This window comes from Vulpes vulpes, chromosome 1 (assembly GCF_048418805.1).
Source record: "Vulpes vulpes isolate BD-2025 chromosome 1, VulVul3, whole genome shotgun sequence".
Taxonomy (NCBI): domain Eukaryota; kingdom Metazoa; phylum Chordata; class Mammalia; order Carnivora; family Canidae; genus Vulpes; species Vulpes vulpes.
In genome coordinates this window covers 19696967-19719434 of record NC_132780.1, presented here as the reverse complement: position 1 = coordinate 19719434, position 22468 = coordinate 19696967, and the positions used below count along the sequence as shown (strand labels likewise).

Genomic DNA, 22468 nt, shown 5'->3' with positions numbered 1-22468 from the left:
CACTACAGCTCTCCTTAAATCTTCTATCACGTTTTCAGTGAATAAAACTTCAGTGAAGGTACAACTGATCACTGGCCAGGAAACACAAGTGGGTGTGTGAGAGTCACATTCGGTAGACCTATTAGAGAAGAAGGGATACCAGTGATGATCTCATTCTCTCAGTTTTCCAGGTGCCACATTGGGGGATTACACCAAGGTTAACCTCATCCCACTGTGTCTCATTACCATGTTTCTGATTATCACTGGGATTTTGCTGGCTGAAGCCTGGTATAGCCAGGAGGAGTCTCCACAAGGATCCACATTAAACAGCTAAGTACTTTTTTTTCCTTGGGCTTCTGTAGAGATACGGTCCTTTAAGCACCGAACTATCATGGAGACTTTGTTTCTCAGTAGAAGAGCCAATGGCCTTTAGGTGAGATTATTTCTTTACCATGTTTGATTGTCCCATTGGTTATAGAAACACTTAGCATCTATTTTCTCTCCCTGTAAAACACCAACTAAAACCGACAATAAAGGTGGAAGGAAAAAAAAAAAAACAAGTACTGTTTACTTTCTCAGACATCCCTAGATATAGATGATGGGGAGCAGGGTATTTCTGGTGGATAACCTGTGTTTGGAGGCCAGGAGAAATAATCTTTCTCTTCCTCCCTCCCCTGACCTCTCTGTCCTTCTGTACTTATAGGCCCCATAGCTGCCCAGGGGAATGATGGGTGTTGATCAAGTTAAACCCACTGACCTTGAACAGCTTCCAGTGGAACATTCATTCTCACCCCTGTTGAGAGGTACTTGAGGGGACAAGATGATGGTTTCCTCTTCGGTACTCCTCAGCTGGGGCAGAGGACAGACCTGGGCATAAAGAGTAATCCAACAAAATATTAATTAATATTAATTAATTAAAATCAACAGAACATCTTTTCCCTAATGATATACCATTTCTGCCATAAAGCAAACTTCCATTAAGTGTGTGGATCTGTTTCTGGGATCCTTATTTATTTGGTCAATGTGGCTTTACCGTGCATTTTCCTGACAGCTAATGTCACTGAACATCTTCTCATGTACTACGGGATATATACATATGTTCCTAATAAAGTATCTGATTAAATATGTTGCCCATTTTATTTTAAGTAGGCTCCACACCCAGCATGAAGCCCAATGTGGGGCTTGAACTCACGACCCTGAGATCAAGATCTGTGCTGAGATCAAGAGTCAGACACTTAACTGGCTGAGCCACCCATGCATCCCAACTCTGCCCATTTTTAAATTGGGTTGCTGGGGCATTTGGGTGGCTCAGTGGTTGAGTGTCTGCCTTTGGCTGAGATCATGATCCCAGAATCCTGGGATTGAGTCCCACATCAGGCTCCGTGTGGGGAGCCTGCTTCTCCCTCGGCCTATGTCTCTCCCTTCTCTCTCATGAATAAATAAAAATCTAAAATAAATAAATAAATAAATAAATAAATAAATAAATAAATAAGGTTGTTAATCTTGATACTGAGTTGTAAGAATATGTATAATCTAGGTACAAGTCCATTATTAACAGATAAGTATTGCAAATATTTACCTCAGTCTGCTCCTTCACCTTGCACTTTAAAATGAAACTTGCATCTTTTTAAAAGCCAAAGTTTTGAATTTTCATGAAGCCTATAAATTATAAGAGTTTTTCTTTCACAGTTAGAGCTTTTGTATTCTATCTAGGAAATCTTTGCCACACGTAGATTGTGCGTCCTTGTTTTCTTTTGTAAGACAGTATTACCCCTTACATTTAGGTCTATTATCTTTTTAAAATTTTTATGGATGGTATCAGGTAAAAGTCAAGTTTCTTTTTTTTTTTTTTTAAAAATTTGGTCCAGCTTTGTTTATACGACAAAAAAAAAAAAAAAAAAAAAAAATTGAATACATACTATGTTCCAGGCCTTAGGTTCAGCACTGGAGATACCAAGGACTTCTTTAGCTCCAGATTATTGTGGATCACCGCCAGATCTCAGCTCTCTCCAGCTCAGATCTTCCTCTCATCTGACTGCCTGAGAAGTGTGGCTTCTCCAGGTAACATTTTGTTTCTGTTCCTGCATCCATCTCCCATAATCACAAATCACCAACCCAGCTTCTGTCTTCAGTCCATCCCCAGAGCCCTTCTGCTCAGTCAGCCTGAGTACTAAGAAACAACAGGCTTTTTGCCTTTAGGTGAATCTCTTATACCCTTCCTTAGCGGTGAGCTATTGCCAAAGTCAGATGTTCAAGCTAGTCCTTTCGGCAAGTAGCCACCTTCATTCTGTTTCCCATTCAGAACTCTCTTTGAATTAGCATTTCTCAATGTTCATTCTTTTAACATACAGATTTACCCAATTGTTTCTGCACCATCTTTTGAAAGGGTTGTTCTTTTTCTACTGAATTACTCTGGGATTTTTGTTTAAAAACCAGTTTACCATAAATTTAATGAGTTGATTTCTGAACTCTATGTTGTTCCATTGATCTATTTTTCTATACTTTTGCCTATGCCACACTATAATGATTATTGTAGTTTTTTACATCCTGAAAACAGAGGCTGTTGGTTTATCAATAATTTTTAAATTATTCTGGCTATTCTAGGGGTCCCTAGGTGGCTCAGTTGGTTAAGCATCTGCCTTCAGCTCAGGTCATGATCCCAGGGCCCTGGGATTGAGTCCCACATGGGGCTCCCTGCTCAGTGGAGAGCCTGCTTCTCCCTCTGCCTCTGCCTTTCCCCCCTCCCCTGCTCCTGGTCTCTCTCTTTCCCCCTCACTCTCTCTAAAATAAATTAAAATCTTTAAAAAAAATCGGGCACTGAGGGGAGCACTTTATGGGATGAGCAGTGGGTGTTATACTATATGTTGGCAAATCAAACTCCAATTAAAAATATACAAAATAGAGGGGGAGGGGCAAGATGGCGGCAGAGTAGGGTCTCCAAGTCACTTGTCCTCAACAAATTACCTAGAAAACATTCAAATCATCCTGAAAATCTACGAATTCAGCCTGAGATTTAAAGAGAGACCAGCTGGAATGCTACAGTGAGAAGAGTTCGCGCTTCTATCAAGGTAGGAAGACGGGGAAAAAGAAATAAAGACACAAAAGACCTCCAAGGGGGAGGGGCCCCGCGAGGAGCCGGGCTGAGGCCGGGGCGAGTGTCCCCAGGACAGGAGAGCCCCGTCCCGGAGGAGCAGGAGCTGCACCGACCTTCCCCGCGGAAAGGCCTCCCGGGGAATTGGAGCAGGATCCCCAGAAAGGCGGGATGCCCTCGGGCTCCCTGGGACAGTGACAGACGAACTGCGCCCCGGGAGATGCGCCGAGCTCCCTAAGGGCTGCAGCGCGCACGGTGGGACCCGGAGCAGCTCGGAGGGGCTCGGGCGGCGGCTCCGCGGAGGGGGCTGCGCGGCTCCGGGAACAGCTCAGCGGCGGCGGCTCCGGCAGAGGAAGAAGCTCCGCGGAGGGGGCGGCGCGGCTCCGGGAACAGCTCGGCAGCGGCGGCTCGGGCGGAGGAAGAAGCTCAGCCCGGAGGGGGCGGCGCGACTCTGGGAACAGCTCGGAGGGGCTCGGGTGGCGGCTCCGCGGAGGGGGCTGCACCGCCGGGAGCGCGAATCCAACAGCGCAGGCCCCGGAGCACAGGGCGCCGGGACACAGCCCAGGATCCGGCCTCCCCCCGGGACAGGCAGAGGCCGGGAGGGCCCAGGACAGCGAGGACGCTCCTGCCTGGAACTGAGCAGATCAGCGGCCCCGCATGGGAGCCTCCAGGCCCTGCAGACGGAGAGCCCCGGAGCTACTGCGGGGGCTGACTTCAGGGTCCCAGAGCTGCCCCCGCCACTGTGGCTTCCTCCCGGGGCCTCACGGGGTGAACAACCCCCACTGAGCCCTGCACCAGGCAGGGGCAGAGCAGCTCCCCCAAGTGCTAACACCTGAGAATCAGCACAGCAGGCCCCTCCCCCAGAAGACCAGCTAGAGGGACAAGTTCCAAGGGAAGTCAAGGGACTTAAAGAACACAGAATCGGAAGATACTCCCCCGTGTTTTTTTTTGTTTTGTTTTTTTTTTTTTTTTTTGTTTTGTTTTGTTTTGTGCTTTTTTTTTTCTTTTCTCTCTTTCTTCTTGATTTCTGATTGCGTCCCCCACCCCCCCTTTTTTTTCTTTTTTCTCCTTTCTTTCTTTTTCTTCTCTTCCCCCCCCCTTTTTTTTCTTCTTTCTCTTTTTTCTTTTTCTCTTTTCTTTCCTTCTCTCTCTTTTTCTCCTTTTCCCAATACAACTTGTTTTTGGCCACTCTGCACTGAGCAAAATGACTAGAAGGAAAACCTCACCTCAAAAAAAAGAATCAGAAACAGCCCTCTCTCCCACAGAGTTACAAAATATGGATTACAATTCAATGTCAGAAAGCCAATTCAGAAGCACTATTATACAGCTACTGGTGGCTCTAGAAAAAACCATAAAGGACTCAAGAGACTTCATGACTGCAGAATTGAGATCCAATCAGGCAGAAATTAAAAATCAATTAAATGAGATACAATCCAAGCTAGAAGTCCTAACGACAGGCTTGACGAGGTGGAAGAACGAGTGAGTGACATAGAAGACAAGCTGATGGCAAAGAGGGAAACTGAGGAAAAAAGAGACAGGCAATTAAAAGACCATGAGGATAGATTAAGGGAAATAAATGACAGCCTGAGGAAGAAAAACCTACGTTTAATTGGGGTTCCCGAGGGCGCCAAAAGGGACAGAGGGCCAGAATATGTATTTGAACAAATCCTAGCTGAAAACTTTCCGAATCTGGGAAGGGAAAGAGGCATTCAGATCCAGGAAATAGAGAGATCCCCCCCTAAAATCAACAAAACCCGATCAACACCTCGACATTTAATAGTGAAGCTTGCAAATTCCAAAGATAAGGAGAAGATCCTTAAAGCAGCAAGAGAAAAAAAGTCCCTGACTTTTATGGGGAGGAATATTAGGGTAACAGCAGACCTCTCCACAGAGACCTGGCAGGCCAGAAAGGGCTGGCAGGATATATTCAGGGTCCTAAATGAGAAGAATATGCAACCAAGAATACTCTATCCAGCAAGGCTTTCATTCAAAATGGAAGGAGAGATAAAGAGCTTCCAAGACAGGCAGGAACTGAAAGAATATGTAACCTCCAAACCAGCTCTGCAAGAAATTTTAAGGGGGACTCTTAAAACTCCCCTTTAAGAAGAAGTTCAGTGGAACAATCCACAAAAACAAGGACTGAATAGATATGACGACACTAAACTCATATCTATCAATAGTAACTCTGAACGTGAATGGGCTTAATGACCCCATCAAAAGGCGCAGGGTTTCAGACTGGATTAAAAAGCAGGACCCATCTATTTGCTGTCTACAAGAGACTCATTTTAGACAGAAGGACACCTACAACCTGAAAATAAAAGGTTGGAGAACCATTTACCATTCAAATGGTCCTCAAAAGAAAGCAGGGGTAGCCATCCTTATATCAGATAAATTAAAATTTACCCTGAAGACTATAGTGAGAGATGAAGAGGGACACTATCTCATACTCAAAGGATCTATCCAACAAGAAGACTTAACAATTCTCAATATATATGCCCCAAATGTGGGAGCTGCCAAATATTTAAACCAATTAATAACCAAACTGAAGAAATACTTTGATAATAATACACTTATACTTGGTGATTTCAATCTAGCTCTTTCTATACTAGATAGGTCTTCTAAGCACAACATATCCAAAGAAACGAGAGCTTTAAATGATACACTGGACCAGATGGATTTCACAGATATCTACAGAATTTTACATCCAAACTCAACTGAATACACATTCTTCTCAAGTGCACATGGAACTTTCTCCAGAATAGACCACATACTGGGTCACAAATCGGGTCTGAACCGATACCAAAAGATCGGGATAGTCCCCTGTATATTCTCAGACCATAATGCCTTGAAATTAGAACTTAATCACAACAAGAAGTTTGGAAGGACCACAAACACATGGAGGTTAAGGACCATCCTGCTAAAAGATGAAAAGGTCAACCAGGAAATTAAGGAAGAATTGAGAAGATTCATGGAAACTAATGAGAATGAAGATACAACCGTTCAAAATCTTTGGGACGCAGCAAAAGCAGTCCTGAGGGGGAAATACATCGCAATACAAGCATCCATTCAAAAACTGGAAAGAACTCAAATTCAAAAGCTCACCTTACACATAAAGGAACTAGAGAAAAAGCAACAAATGGACCCCACCCCCAGCAGAAGAAGACAGTTAATTAAAATTCGAGCAGAACTAAATGATATCGAGACCAAAAGAACTGTGGAACAGATCAACAGAACCAGGAGTTGGTTCTTTGAAAGAATTAATAAGATAGATAAACCATTAGCGAACCTTATTAAAAAGAAGAGAGAGAAGACTCAAATTAATAAAATCATGAATGAGAAAGGAGAGATCACTACCAACACCAAGGAAATACAAACGATTCTAAAAACATATTATGAACAGCTGTATGCCAATAAATTAGGAAATCTAGAAGAAATGGATGCATTCCTGGAAAGCCACAAACTACCAAAACTGGAGCAGGAAGAAATAGAAAACCTGAACAGGCCAATAACCAGGGAGGAAATTGAAGCAGTCATCAAAAACCTCCCGAGACACAAGACTCCAGGGCCAGATGGCTTCCCAGGGGAATTCTATCAAACGTTTAAAGAAGAAATCATACCTATTCTACTAAAGCTGTTTGGAAAGATAGAAAGAGATGGAGTACTTCCAAATTCGTTCTATGAGGCCAGCATCACCTTAATTCCGAAACCAGACAAAGACCCCCCAAAAAGGAGAATTACAGACCAATATCCCTGATGAACATGGATGCAAAAATTCTCAACAAGATACTAGCCAATAGGATCCAACAACACATTAAGAAAATTATTCAACATGACCAAGTAGGATTTATCCCTGGGACACAAGGCTGGTTCAACACTCGTAAAACCATCAATGTGATTCATCATATCAGCAAGAGAAAAACCAAGAACCATATGATCCTCTCATTGGATGCAGAGAAAGCATTTGACAAAATACAGCATCCATTCCTGATCAAAACACTTCAGAGTGTTGGGATAGAGGGAACTTTCCTCGACATCTTAAAAGCCATTTACGAAAAGCCCACAGCAAATATCATTCTCAATGGGGAAGCACTGGGAGCCTTTCCCCTAAGATCAGGAACAAGACAGGGATGTCCACTCTCACCACTGCTGTTCAACATAGTTCTGGAAGTCCTCGCCTCAGCAGTCAGACAACAAAAAGACATTAAAGGCATTCAAATTGGCAAAGAAGAAGTCAAACTCTCCCTCTTCGCCGATGACATGATACTCTACATAGAAAACCCAAAAGCCTTCACCCCAAGATTGCTAGAAGTCATACAGCAATTTGGTAGCGTGGCGGGATACAAAATCAATGCCCAGAAATCAATGGCATTTCTATACACTAACAATGAGACTGAAGAAAGAGAAATTAAGGAGTCAATCCCATTTACAATTGCACCCAAAAGCATAAGATACCTAGGAATAAACCTTACCAAGGAGGTGAAGGATCTATACCCTAAAAACTATAGAACACTTCTGAAAGAAATTGAGGAAGACACAAAGAGATGGAAAAATATTCCATGCTCATGGATTGGCAGAATTAATATTGTGAAAATGTCAATGTTACCCAGGGCAATTTACACGTTTAATGCAATCCCTATCAAAATACCATGGACTTTCTTCAGAGAGTTAGAACAAATTATTTTAAGATTTGTGTGGAATCAGAAAACACCCCGAATAGCCAGGGGAATTTTAAAAAAGAAAACCATAGCTGGGGGCATCACAATGCCAGATTTCAGGTTGTACTACAAAGCTGTGGTCATCAAGACAGTGTGGTACTGGCACAAAAACAGACACATAGATCAATGGAACAGAATAGAGAACCCAGATGTGGACCCTGAAATGTATGGTCATCTAATATTCGATAAAGGAGGAAAGACTATCCATTGGAAGAAAGACAGTCTCTTCAATAAATGGTGTTGGGAAAATTGGACATCCACATGCAGAAGAATGAAACTGGACCACTCTCTTTCACCATACACAAAGATAAACTCAAAATGGATGAGAGATCTAAATGTGAGACAAGAGTCCATCAAAATCCTAGAGGAGAACACAGGCAACACCCTTTTTGAACTCGGCCACAGTAACTTCTTGCAAGATACATCCACAAAGGCAAAAGAAACAAAAGCAAAAATGAACTATTGGGACTTCATCAAGATAAGAAGCTTTTGCACAGCAAAGGATACAGTCAAAAAAACTAAAAGACAACCTACAGAATGGGAGAGGATATTTGCAAACGACATATCAGATAAAGGGCTAGTTTCCAAAATCTATAAAGAACTTATTAAACTCAACACCAAAGAAACAAACAATCCAATCATGAAATGGGCAAAAGACATGAAGAGAAATCTCACAGAGGAAGACATGGACATGGCCAACATGCACATGAGAAAATGCTCTGCATCACTTGCCATCAGGGAAATACAAATCAAAACCACAATGAGATACCACCTCACACCAGTGAGAATGGGGAAAATTAACAAGGCAGGAAACAACAAATGTTGGAGAGGATGCGGAGAAAAGGGAACCCTCTTACACTGTTGGTGGGAATGTGAACTGGTGCAGCCACTCTGGAAAACTGTGTGGAGGTTCCTCAAAGAGTTAAAAATAGACCTGCCCTACGACCCAGCAATTGCACTGTTGGGGATTTACCCCAAAGATTCAGATGCAAGGAAACGTCGGGACACCTGCACCCCGATGTTTCTATCAGCAATGGCCACAATAGCCAAACTGTGGAAGGAGCCTCGGTGTCCATCAAAAGATGAATGGATAAAGAAGATGTGGTTTATGTATACAATGGAATATTACTCAGCGATTAGAAACGACAAATACCCACCATTTGCTTCAACGTGGATGGAACTGGAGGGTATTATGCTGAGTGAAATAAGTCAATCGGAGAAGGACAAGCAGTGTATGTTCTCATTCATTTGGGGAATATAAATAATAGTGAAAGGGAATATAAAGGAAGGGAGAAGAAATGTTGGGAAATATCAGGAAGGGAGACAGAACATAAAGACTCCAAACTCGGGGAAACGAACTAGGGGTGGTGGAAGGGGGGAGGAGGGCGGGTGTTGGAGGGGAATGGGTGACGGGCACTGAGGTGGACACTTGACGGGATGAGCACTGGGTGTTTTTCTGTATGTTGGTAAATTGAACACCAATAAAAATTAATTAAAAAATATATATATATACAAAATAAAAAATAAATACTAAAAAATAAAATAAAAAATAAATTATGCTGGCTCTTCTAGATCTTTTAAATTTCCATATACAATTTAGAATCACCTTGTCAATTTCTACCCAAGGCTACTGGGATACTGATTGGACTTGTGTTCACACTATATATCAACTCGGAGAGAATGGACATCTTAATAATATTGAGTGTTCTGATCCAGGGGCACAGTTTATATCTTTATATTTCTCTCATTCTCTCATTTCCGTCATCAGTGCATTCCTTTTTTACTGTACAGGTGTAACATATGTCAACTACATTTTATCCTTAAGTTTTTCATGTTCATTGCTGTGATAGAAATGATACTGCCTCCTGAATTATCACTTACAGTGGTTCCCTGGATGTGCATGTAAAAACAATTTTTAAAATTTTGTTACTGAGACATCATGCTACCTTGCCAAGGTGAGACATTATTTCATATAAGTTTTTTTGTAGATTCCTTAGAAATTTTTACACAGTTCATCATATTCTCTGTGACTAGAGACAGTTCTACTTCTTCCACTTCTAATCTGTATGCCTAATTTCTCTAAATAGAATATCCAAAATGCTATTGAGGAAATTAGTGAGGATGAATATCCTTGCCTTCTACGTGGTCTTATAGTGAAAGCATTCATTGTGCACCATTACATATACGATTACTTGTACATTTTTCATGGATGCCCTTTGTATGTCTGAGGATGTTCTGTTCTATATTCCTGGTTTGCTGAAACATCAAACCTCATAAAAACAAAATTAAAATGGATTAAAGAATTAAATTTAAAATGTAATATTAGAAAACCTTGGAAAGAAAACATAGCAGAAAATCATCAGAATCGAGGGCTTGGTGAAGAGTTATCAGACATGACACCAAACCATGACCAATACAGAAAAATGCATTAGGTTAGATTTAATCAAAATTAAGAACTACCACTCTGCCAAAGACAGAGGATTCAAAAGACAAGCTACGGTCTGGGAGAAAATATTTGCAAATCCTGTATTTGACTGCTGGAGTCCAGCTCCAGCTGGGGTGGGTCTCTCAAAGGAAAGGACGATGTTGGCAAATGAGGAGACACACACACATGCACACACACACACACACACACACACACAGAGTCAGGGTGCATACATCTCCTCCTGATCATTTTGGAGGGGCTTTATTTATATCCTTTTACATTTCTTTGTTTTTCCAGTTTCTTTTTTAATAGATAATTACATTTTACATTTTATCGCAAGCATCTTAGATCACTCTAAAGATTAAGAAACATCTTTTTCATACGAAATGTTTTTCCTTTCAGCTTCTACTGCTATAATTAACACCTTTATTGATTTCTTGAGAAAGCAGTGAATGCGACACAAAAGACAAAGGTGCTAGACAGAGCATAACCTACTTTAGTGGAAAAACAAGTCTATGGTAATATGGTTACATGAAAGGGGTTATTATAGTCAAAGGTTATATGCAGAAATATGGATGGAACTTTCCTCCATCAGTTTACAATACCTACAACCTATTTTATCAAAATATTTGTTCCATTGGTTAATTAATTGTCATCTCTTTGTCTTATTCAAAAGACACCATCAAGAGGTCCAGACCTCTTGATTCTTTCCCACAGAGACACAGAACTAGCTAAAACCTTTTTTCCATTAATCTTAAACCATTTTATTCATATTCGACTTCTTCAATGATAGCTCTAATTGGGCTAGTTTCCGGATTTCTTTTACCTTTAACTGATCAAAAACTCAGCATTACTCATATTAGAGGAATTATAGAGCAAGGGTGGGGGGAGTAGGGCATTGGGTTTTATTCTAAGAAGCATGTTAGAGATTTTTATTATTTTTAGACTTCCATATTTATTTTGTGAAAATTCCCCAATAGGGGGGATCCCTGGGTGGCTCAGCGGTTTGGCGCCTGCCTTTGACCCAGGGCACAATCCTGGAGTCCCGGGATCGAGTCCCACGTCAGGCTCCCGGCATGAAGCCTGCTTCTCCCTCTGTCTGTGTCTCTGCCTCTCTCTCTCTGTGTGTGTGTCTATCATGAATAAATAAATAAATAAATAAATCTTTAAAAAAATTCCCCAATAATATTATAATGATGCTGAAGATGGCCAAAAACAAAGTGAGAGGAATCAGTGGGAGCCGGCTGTGGCTTTTCCCAATTTTTCAGGATTAACCCTCATGCCTGGACTTTGTCAAATAGCATGAGTAGCTTGGCTCACATCATTTGACAAAAGCCTTTTATTTAGAATAAATCAAGAACTCTCAAATACCAACAGTAAGGAATATTTTTTTTAATTGGGGAGTGGTTTAATGGAGAGTTTCAGTTCTGAAAAAAGTGAGCTTTGGAAGTGGATGGTGGTTCACAACAGTGTGAACGTACTTAATACCACTGAATTGTACATTTCAAAATGGTCAAGGTACTAAATTTTGCATTTTATGTACTTTACCATGATAAAAGTACTGGGAAAAAATTAGAGAATGGCAAGGCATCTGGCTGGCTCAGTTGGTAGGGTACATGATTCTTTTTTTTCCTCTAAATTTCTATTTAAATTTTAGTTATCATACAGTGTAATATTAGTTTCAGGAGTAGAATTCAGTGATTCATCACCCATCTAGCCCATCCCCACCCACATCCCTCCATCAACCCTGAGTTTGTTCTCTATTGTTAAGAGTCTCTTATCATGGGGCACCTGGGTAGCTCAGTGGTTGAGCATCTGCCTTTGGCTCAGGTTGTGATCCCAGGGTCCTGTGATCGAATCCTGCATCGGGCTCCCCATAGGGAGTCTGCTTCTCCCTCTGCCTGTGTCTCTGCCTCTGTGTCTCTCATGAAAAAATAAATAAAATCTTAAAAATAAAAAGAGAAATGGAATTTTACATCCACACAAAAACTTGTACATAAGTGTTTGTATGAGCTTTACTGGCAATAGCCAAAGCCAGGGAACATCCACAATGTCTTTTTGGAGGTGGAGAGTTACACACCCATGTGGGCTACTGCTCAGGAATAAAAATTAACAAATTATTGAGACTGAGACATACAACAATTTGAACAGATATCAAGGGCATTTTCTTTTTTTTTTTTAAACTTTATTTTTTTAAATACTTTATTTATTTATTCATAGAGACACAGCTAGAGAGAAAGAGGCAGAGACACAGGCAGAAGGAGAAGCAGGCACCATGCAGGGAGCCCGACGTGGGACTCGATCCCGGTTCCCCAGGATCACGCCCCCGGCTGCAGGCAGCGCTAAACTCAAGGGCATTTTCTTAATGAAAAAAACCCAATCTCAAAAACTCACAAGTTGTCTTATCCCATTAATGTAGACCACCCCTCTCCAACACACAAGATTTTCATTCATGTGAAATCAGTGGCCAAGCGTGGTCAGATTCATGGATTCCGGCCTCCAGCACGAACATACAGACCCCAAATCCCTACAAGCCAAAAGATCTGACTGAGGCTGGTACTGAGATGAATGGGAATTCTTTGGTTAATCAAAAATTTGCTAGATATTGGTATGGAATGATGTAATCAGCAGAAGTGGCTGTATTCATTTCCTGATGCTGCTGTAACAGTACCACAAACTTGGTGGCTCTAAACAATAAACATTTATTCTCTTGCAGTATGGAGAGTAGAAGTCTGGAAAAGCCAGGCTCTGAGGGCTTTTGGGGAGATCTGCTCCTTACCTTTTTCTTAGCTTCTGGCCTTGCCACATCTTTGTAAACAGATCACTCCCCTTTCTGCCTCTCTTGTCACTGGTCTACTCCTTCTGTGTCTCTCTTTTTTTATATATATAAAGATTTTATTTATTTATTCATGAGAGACAGAGAGAGAGAGGCAGAGAGGCAGAGGGAGAAGCAGGCTCCATGCAGGGAGCCTGATGCAGGACTCGATCCCAGGTCTCCAGAATCACACCCTGGGCCAAAGGCAGATGCTAAACCACTGAGCCATCCAGGGATCCCCTGTGTCTCTTTTTTATAAGGACACAAGTGATATGGAATCAGGACGCACCCTAATGACCTCATCTGAACAGGTGTACATTTGCAAAGACTCTATTTCCAAAAAACAAAAAAAAAGCCACATGCATAGGTACTGGTGGTTTGGAGTTCCACATCTTTTGGGAGGCCACAAACTAACCCATTTAGGAGATGGTTGGCTTGCCTGTCTACCCCCATTATCTAAGTAAGTGCTTGTATATCCTTGATTGGAATTGTTATAACTACTTCTCTACTTGATCCTATTTATCAGATTATGGAAAACAATGCTTAAAGGCAAAGTGTGTGAAAAGTAAATTGCAGGGGGCACCTGGGTGGCTCAGTCAGTTAAGCATCTGACTCTTGATTTTAGCTCAGGTCATAGTCTCAGGGTTGTGAGATTGAGCGCCCCCCCCCCCCCCCCCCCCCCCGTTGAGCTCTGCACTCAGCTTAAGATTTTTTCCCTCTCCTTCTGCCTCTCGCCCCTGTCCCCACCCCCACTCTCTCTCTTAAAAGAAAAAGAAAGTATATTGCAGAATGGAGATATTTCTTTTTTTTTTAATTTTTTTTTAAATTTTTATTTATTTATGATAGTCACAGAGAGATAGAGAGAGGCAGAGACACAGGCAGAGGGAGAAGCAGGCTCCATGCACCGGGAGCCCGACGTGGGATTCGATCCTGGGTCTCCAGGATCACGCCCTGGGCCAAAGGCAGGCGCCAAACCGCTGCGCCACCCAGGGATCCCCTGGAGATATTTCCATTCATGAAATAAAGTTCTTATTCTTTCGGGTAGTCAGAGGACCAAACATTAGGACATGAATTTTTACCTAGTCTTTACTACTGAATTTTTGAACTAAGAATTATTATGAAGCCACAATTTTCAGCTACTGAGCATTACAAAAGATGTAAAATGCACTGAGCTTTCTTTGTATTTATTTAGCTTATAGTAGTTCATGAAATCTATTAATAATGGGAATGTTTCCTCTACTGATTCCTTTTTTTTGTATATTTTTTTATTGGAGTTCAATTTGCCAACATATAGCATAACACCCAGTGCTCATCCCATCAAGTGCTCTCCTCAGTGCCCGTCACCCAGTCATCCCATTCCCTTGCCCATATCCCTTTCCACCACCCCTTGTTCGTTTCCCAGAGTTAGGAGTCTCTCATGTTCTGTCTCTCTCTCTGGTATTTCCCACTCATTTTCTCTCCTTTCCCCTTTATTCCCTTTCACTATTTTATATTCCCCAAATGAATGAGAACATACACTGTTTGTCTTTCTCCGATTGACTTATTTCACTCAGCCTAATACCCTCCAGTTCCATCCACGTGGAAGCAAATGGCAGTTATTTGTCGTTTCTAATGGCTGAGGAATATTCCATTGTATGCATATACGACATCTTTATCCATTCATCTTTCGATGAACACCAAGGCTCCTTCCACAGTTTGGCTATTGTGGACATTGCTGCTATACACATTGGGGTGCAGGTGTTTCCAGCGTTTCACTGCATCTGTATCTTTGGGGTAAATCCCCAGCAGTGCAATTGCTGGGTCATTCCTCTATTGATTCTTAAGGAAAACCTAAATGACATCTATATAATGGAACTTTTTTAATAATAAATTTATTTTTTATTGGTGTTCAATTTGCCAACATACAGAATAACACCCAGTGCTCATCTCGTCAAGTGCCCCCCTCAGTGCCCGCCACCCATTCACCCCCACCCCCTGCCCTCCTCCCCTTCCACCACCCCTAGTTCGTTTCCCAGAGTTAGGAGTCTTTATGTTCTGTCTCCCTTTCTGATATTTCCTACCCATATAATGGAATTAAAATGAGTGTATATTAAATTAGAAAATGCAGAAAATTAAGATTAAAATAATCTTGGGGAACCTGGGTGGCTCAGTTGGTTAAGTGCCTGTCTTTGGCTCAAATTATGATCTTGGGATTTTGGGATTGAGCCTTGTGCCAGACTCCATGCTCAGTGGAGAGTCTGCTTCTTCCTCTCCCTCCTCCTTGTGCTCTCTCTCCCTCTCTCTATCTCAAATAAATAAAATCTCAAAGAAAAAAAGATTAATATAATCTTTAATAATAATATTTAAAAAGATTAAAAAATACTCTTTAATAATTTAATAATCTATTTTTAAAATCTCATGGAGTGTCAGCAGAATATGGAACTCTTGATCTCAGAGGTGTGAGTTTGAGCCTCACATTGGGCATGGAGCCTACTTAAAAATAACAATAGGGGGATCCCTGGGTGGCTCAGCAGTTTGGCGCCTGCCTTTGGCCCAGGGCGTGATCCTGGAGTCCCGGGATCGAGTCCCGCGTCGGGCTCCCGGCATGGAGCCTGCTCCTCCCTCTGCCTGTGTCTCTGCCTCTCTTCTCTATCATAAATCAATAAATTAAATAAATAAATCTTTTAATAATAATAATAATAATTTCACAACATACAAATAACATCCTTTTAAAGAAAAATACACTTTGTAGATAATTCATTTTCAACTTCAGACCTACACATAGTTTCCAAGTACAGCATGAAAGTCTTCTGATTTGCAAACCAATCAAGAGTGGGTTACAGTGTTGCTCCAACATCCACTCCCACAATCCAGTGTGTGATCCCTATGAATACTGGTGTGCTCTTCTCCAACCACAGGACACCTCTGTGAGTCAGGACTCCACACCAACACACGACTGCCTTCTAGTACTCAGAGCTCCTCCGAGTTCTGCCAATTGTCCCAGGACCTCCTTTTGCAGTGAGATGTTCCAGGACAGGATCACGGTTTTGCACTTAATGGCCACGTTTCATCTTCTTCACTCTTGAATGGTTTTCCCTTGATTTTCATGGCCTGAGATTATAGGCTGGTGACTTTTCTGAACAGGTCTCAGTGGGCTTCGTCTTCTTTCTCCTCACATTTGGGTTTGGATTATCTGTGCATCTTCAACAGGACCTTCACAAACATGATCTTGGGTTCTCACTACCTCCGAGCAAGTGGCACACCATCTCGACTTGTCTGGTTAGATGGATGTTTAACACCTCTTCGCTTTCCCTAAAGATTGCCTTAAAAACGGACTTCTCCCAGAGCATGTAATTATCTACAGAGATTTTGCCCAGGACTGCAGGGGGACACCACCCTCGCTGCTGCGGTGACCAGACAGCATACTCCAAGGGCTTAGAGCTCATCCTCCAGGAGCTGCCGAAGGTAAGCCCTGATGGGAAGACAGGCTTTTCTTAGTGACACGCGGTGTCTGAGCAAAGCAGGCCAGCTGAGTTCACCCTTCTCTGCACACTTACCTGCATTCCAGTTGTCAGAAAGAAGCTGCTAAAAATGGCCCATGTTCAAGGAGAGGAGAACTTGACTCTGATTTTTTTTAAGATTTTATTTATTTATTCATGAGAGGCACAAAGAGAGAGACACACACAGGCAAAGGGAGAAGCAGGCTCCGTGCATGGAGCCCGACGTGGGACTCGATCCCAGGTCTCCAGGATCATACCCTGGGCTGAAGGCAGCGCTAAACCGCTGGGCCACCGGGGCTGCCCTGACTCTGATTTTTGATGTGATGAATAGAAAAGAATATACGGGCATGTTTAAACCACTCTAAGTCCAAGGTAATCAACACAGGCTGAAATCGCCTCCATTTATATTAAATAGGATCTAGAGCTCCCACTTGGAGAGATACAAACCTTCCCTTCCTCCTGCTTTCCTCTCTTCTTGCTCCAACAGTGCATATGACCTATTTCGGTAAATGTTCCATGTGTATTTGACAGAAATGTACACTCTGCAATTGCTGGGTGTAGCAGTATTCTAAAAATATTAATTGGGTCAAATTGGTCAATCACATTGTTCCAACTTCTTTGGCCTAACTGATATTTTGGTTTGTTTCATCAATAACTATGCAGATATAAACCTTCCATGATGGAAGGAAGGAAGACCCTTGTGCGTGGGTTTGGGTGGATGAGTGGCACTGTTTCACCATTTGTAAGGACATCAATGAAGTGTTTCGCTATAGCCATTCGAAAAGTGTATTCAGCAGCGCAGATGACCTCACCTCATCCCAGTGTCCAGCATCTTTCCCACGAACCAGGGAATGAGCAATCTTCTCAGTATCAACCTGTTTCCGTCTCCTCAAAGAGAATCCTCTGGTCCCAGGCCTCAGGCTTTTCTAACTTAGAACTGGAACCTGCACTTGGGCGTGTTCAGAGGAGGATTTTGACAAAAGCAGCAGCTGCTTGTGGGGCTGTTCATGCACACCACCTGGTTCTCACCACAAGAATGTGGGTGAGTCACAAAACCCACGGGTCCCAGGAGAAGAAAGAAGGGGAGGAATGGCCAAAGGTGCCACCATAGGGGCTTCCCTCTCTTTCATGGTTGCAACACCAAAGCAGGGCATTTATAGCAAAGGCTTCAGGGCCAGTATGATCCCTGGATTCCTTGCCTCGTCTGCTTGGGCAAGTTTCTTGGACTGCTTATATTGGGACTCTAGATGGGGGTGGACTGAGTAAGAGATGTAGGGGAGGTAATGAAGTTGGAAGGGAATACAATCAATTTGTATTCACTCACACGTATAGGGTCTTGTTAGCGACTTTAGACAGGCTTCCTCCAACAAATGATGTCAATATTTAAAAATTCACATCCCATACCCATGACTATGCTCTGTGCCTACATCTACTTAACATTTTATTTTTAGTAACTCAATATTTTTTATTTAACTGTATTTATCAGAGGATGGAAATTTTCAAGCAATACTTTCAACAACAATCCAGATTCACTTACTAAAAACAGAAGGTTCCTGTAAGTGTATGCAGAAGGAAAAGGTTGGGATTTCTAGCCATGTGCGGTTGCTGTTTAGGTTTCTGAGCTCAGGATGGTTCACTTCTTGTTAGAAGGATGATTAGCAAGACATAGAAGTGCCCATCCTACATTGAGCCTTTATCCTTGATATGATCAAAAGGGCTTAATGTGATTGAAAGTCACTGAAGTAAAGCACAAGATGCTAGGTCACTGCATCCTCAAATCATCCCACAGAAAATGAACAAGGGGTAGTGGAAGGTGAAGTGGGCAGGGGGTTGGGGTGACTGGGTGATGGGCACTGAAGGGGGCACTTGGCGGGATGAGTACTGGGTGTTATGCTATATGTTGGCAAATTGAACTCCAATAAAAATTTTTTAAAAAAATCATCCCACAGAACTATTTCATGCCATGGGAAATACTACTCTGGGCAATGCAAAGCATCCTCTGTGATAGGAATTAGGCCCACAGGAATACAAGAGGGCCCTGAGACCAAAAGCTGAGGGTTCCTGCTTGGGACCACACAGAGAAGCAGCATAAAAGTAAACATTCAAACCGAGACCTGTCTGGCTCCAAATGCACTGCTGTTTTTGCCCAGTTATAAAGGGATATGAAGAGGAATGTGTGCACAGGGTCTTCAGAGTATACATGTCCTCAGGGGTAGTATACAAACATAGGTTGGGGAATCTAAGGAGGTGAGGTTCAAACAAGTGTGGGGAGGAAGTGCATCCCAGAATGTCCTTTTGCAGGTGCCATGACACCCTTGGTGTCCACAAGGAGGGTGGGCGTAAGCCCTGCCTTGTGGTGGTCACCATGGCTTACCTCTGTCTTCACTAGATTCCTCTGATTCCAATACCCTAGACTATTCCCTAAAGAGCCTGATCCTGGGAAGGTAAAAGGGGTCCACACTGTAAGTTACCCAACTGTTTTTCCAGGAAAGGAGTGAATTCAGTACATGCTTGGAACTTCCACTCCTGCACATGCTGGTTGATTACATTTGAAATACATCACATGGTGCTGGGGCTTGATTCCCTTATCCATACAATAAGAATAATTATGACCATCTGCAGGGCCCTCACACTGATTACAGACTGTGTATGCATAGGAAGATTGCTGTTACTTCCGTGGGGGAATGAATCCTTCTATCATCCCTTGTCCTCTCCCTGGCTCAGGTGCTCTCTCTGCTGGAAATCCCTCACAGAAAACTCTCATCGTCTGTCAGTGAAGAAAGCAGGTCCCTGCTCGCTTCTGCTCTTGGCAGAACATGAGCTGCTGTTATCAGGCTGTGAGGCACCCACTCTGAGATAAGACTTCTGACAACATCTCCTCTTATCACTGTGTGGGTGATGTGCAGGATGGCCATGAGATGCCAGTGTGCTAAGAAGCCAGGTGGGCAAGTCTGTATCCAACCAACATGTTCTTCCAACAGGTAGAGTGAAGCCCTCAAGCCTCAGAGGGATACCCCAGGCGGGAGGCAGGCAGAGAGTCCCACCAGCAGTGTCTGCGGGGTTGAGTGAGGGTGGGTGTTGAGGAGGTAGGAACCAAAGAGATATGAATGTTTCAGAACGCCGCGTGGTCCTCAGTCGGGAGATGGCAGGTCAAGGGCCCTGAGTTCCAGTGGGAATCCCGTAGGATCTGCTTCATGATGCTGACAAACTTTTCTTAACTGAGATGAACTGGACTCTCACTCTCCCATCCCTTCTCTGCCCTGATTCTCCACCAGCTCTGGGCAAAGAGCAGCCTGTTCTCACCACCCTAACTGCTCACTTTGCTCCATGTGTGCTGTGGGTCCTCCACCTTTACGCAGAATTACAGCAACAGCTGAAGCGGCGTATATCCTGCCCATCCGGTGTGGTCATTACAGCAGGGAATGGTCTGTCCTGGGGGCTCCACCTCTCTGCAGGGACTGGACAGGAGATACAAGGGTCTAGGCCTCAGGGCTTTGATGCACAGACAAGGTCTGTCCAATCGGGGGTCTTTCTTCTTGTTGAACATCTGTTTTGTCCATGCATTGCTTTCCTGAGTTCACGGAGTTACCAACACATGTTCTCTTGAATCCTGAGGAGCTTCCTTAAAATAATTACCTTAAAGTCTTTCTCAGGTAGCTTACCGTTCTCAGTTTGTTTGGAGTCCACTCCTAGAAAATTACTGTGTTCCCTGGTGAGGTCATTTGCTTGCTTTTTCATGCTTCCAGTGGCGCTGCATCGATATCTGCACATTTGGCAGAGTGGTCACCTCTTCCAGCCCTTCTGGTCTGGCTTTGGTGGGGAGGTTTTCCCCCTAAGGCAGCTGCAGTAGTGACTGAGGAGTGGACATGTACGGGTCTCCCATGGGAGTGGGGTCTGGGTCTTGCAAACCAGCCTTAGTAGCTCCAGCTAGGGAGGGGACACAGCAGTGGCACAAGGATGACAGGGTGCAGCAGCAGTGGCACACTCTGGGGATGGCAGGCTTGATTCCCAACTCCAGACCCACAGGGAGGAGCACCCAGAGCTGCAGGCATCACCTGGTAACCGTGTGAGCAATTCAGGACCCAGAGGACAGGATGAGTGGGCAAACCTCAACTTTGTACTGAAGGGCCGGGCGCAGAGCAGCGGTGTCCCTGGTCAGGCACCGTGGTGTCCCAGTCACAGAGACTGGGCACAGCAGCAACAGGGGCTCCTGGGAGCAGGTCCCACTGCAGTGACAGCTCTAGCCCCAGGGAGCCCCAGTGGCCAGGACTGTGGACCACTGTCAGCTAGGAGCAGTGTCGGGTGAATACTATGGGGTTCTTGGAAGCAAAGCCTGTACAGGCTCCCAGGGTGAGGCTTGCTGGGGTTCTCCTGCTTTTCCTTCCCCGTGGGGTGCAACCCCTCTGAGGGGATCCCCCCTGGTCCCAAGCTGCTTTGGACTAAGAGATGCAGTGCAGCAGGTCAAAGGCTGCCCTTGCTTCTCTACTTCTGCCTGGTTTTTGAGCTCTTAGCATTTCTGCCGCTACTTCGCTGCAGTCCAGAGATTTCACAGAGCTATTGCCATCAATCTGTAGCTGTCTTTTTATTGTACTGGGTTTTGTGGGGGCCCTTGCAGCCCACCGTCTTGCTGATGTCACCATCAGCTCTGGGAGTTCCCACAGTCCCCCCGGGGAGCCCAACGTGTAGCCAGTGTTGGAGTATCCTACAAACACAGCGTTCCAAAAAAAAGATTATGATTTAGTAGAGGACCCAGCATCAGTAAGATTCACAAATGGAGTCAGTGTCTATCTGGAACGTCCTGTCATTGGTCCTTGAGGATTAAGATATGACTTAAACAGCCCTAAGAGTGCATTTTTTACTGTCCTGATAAACGCTGAGCTGTGCTTACACTGGGCATCTCGTCAGCCAGTCAGTGTGCATTCGTTGAGGTCCTAGTACCTTCAGGACCTGCATGGACGCTGGGGATGCTGAGGTGAAGGACACAGAGTCCCTGGCTTCCACCTGCTTAGAGCTGACATCCTGTGTCTCCAGTGCCATGAGATGCAGACTTTTACAAACTCTCAGCTTTTATGACCAAATCATTTCTGTCTTAATTCATGCCACCCAGGGCATCGAAAAACCTTCATTACAGGGGTTACTCTTATCGCAGAGGAGAGACTGTCTGGGGGCTCCCAAATCCGCTCAGGGTCTAGACATCATCAGGAGTTAAGCCGGCAGCACTGCCCAGTGCAGGCTCACCAATCTCCTGCGTGGTCCTGCCTTCTTCCCTGGGGGATGGGGAATCAAGGAAATAGAACACGGACTCAAGTAGCAAATGCCAAGAATAAGGGTGGTTTGGATAGAAGACGAAAACAGAAGGGTTTCTATGGAACCAGGGCAGATCTTGGGGCCGTGTGAGGAGTGAGCCGAGCAAGAGACCTTCTGGGAGAAACGTGGCAGTCGCTGAGAGCACAGCTGCAGCCACAGACCAGTGTGGGGAAATGAGAACCCAGGTGCATGACCTCCAGGGTCTGTTCGCAGCGGCAGCCCCGGGGAGGCCCCTCAGGACGGGGCTCCAGGTGGGTGCTCATGTCTCATGGACGGTTCTCTCACAGGGCTGTGTGCTGGCCAAGGAAGCAAGATGACCGATGGTGAGTGTTGCTCGGTGGTATCCTCTTTGCCCTCATTCTGCAGCATCGATGCTGCTTCTCCAGGTCTCATCAAGGGGCAGAGGCTTTGTCCTCTTTTTTTTTTTTTTTAATTTAGTTATTTGAGAGAGAGCACAAGCGAGAGGGTAGGGACAGAGGGAGAAGCAGACTCCTCACTGAGCAGGAGGCCCGATGAAGGGCTCGATCCCAGCACCCTGAGATCATGACCTGAGACAAAAGCAGATGCTTCACTGAGCCACCCAGGTGCCCCATTTTTTTTAAAGATATAATTGTCATATAACATCATATTAGTTTCAGGTGCACAACATGATTCAAG

The 22468-nt window shown here is 43.9% G+C and overlaps 1 long non-coding RNA gene across 1 annotated transcript in view; it reads right to left on the bottom strand.

Annotated features, from left to right (window-relative positions):
• LOC112909427 (uncharacterized) overlaps nucleotides 1–22468 on the bottom strand; it is a 51307-nt gene that overhangs the window by 12668 nt on the left and 16171 nt on the right. Inside the window, exon 3 of the long non-coding RNA XR_012001718.1 lies at nucleotides 737–846. This is a non-coding gene — a long non-coding RNA (uncharacterized lncRNA). The remainder of the gene's footprint in view (nucleotides 1–736; nucleotides 847–22468) is intronic.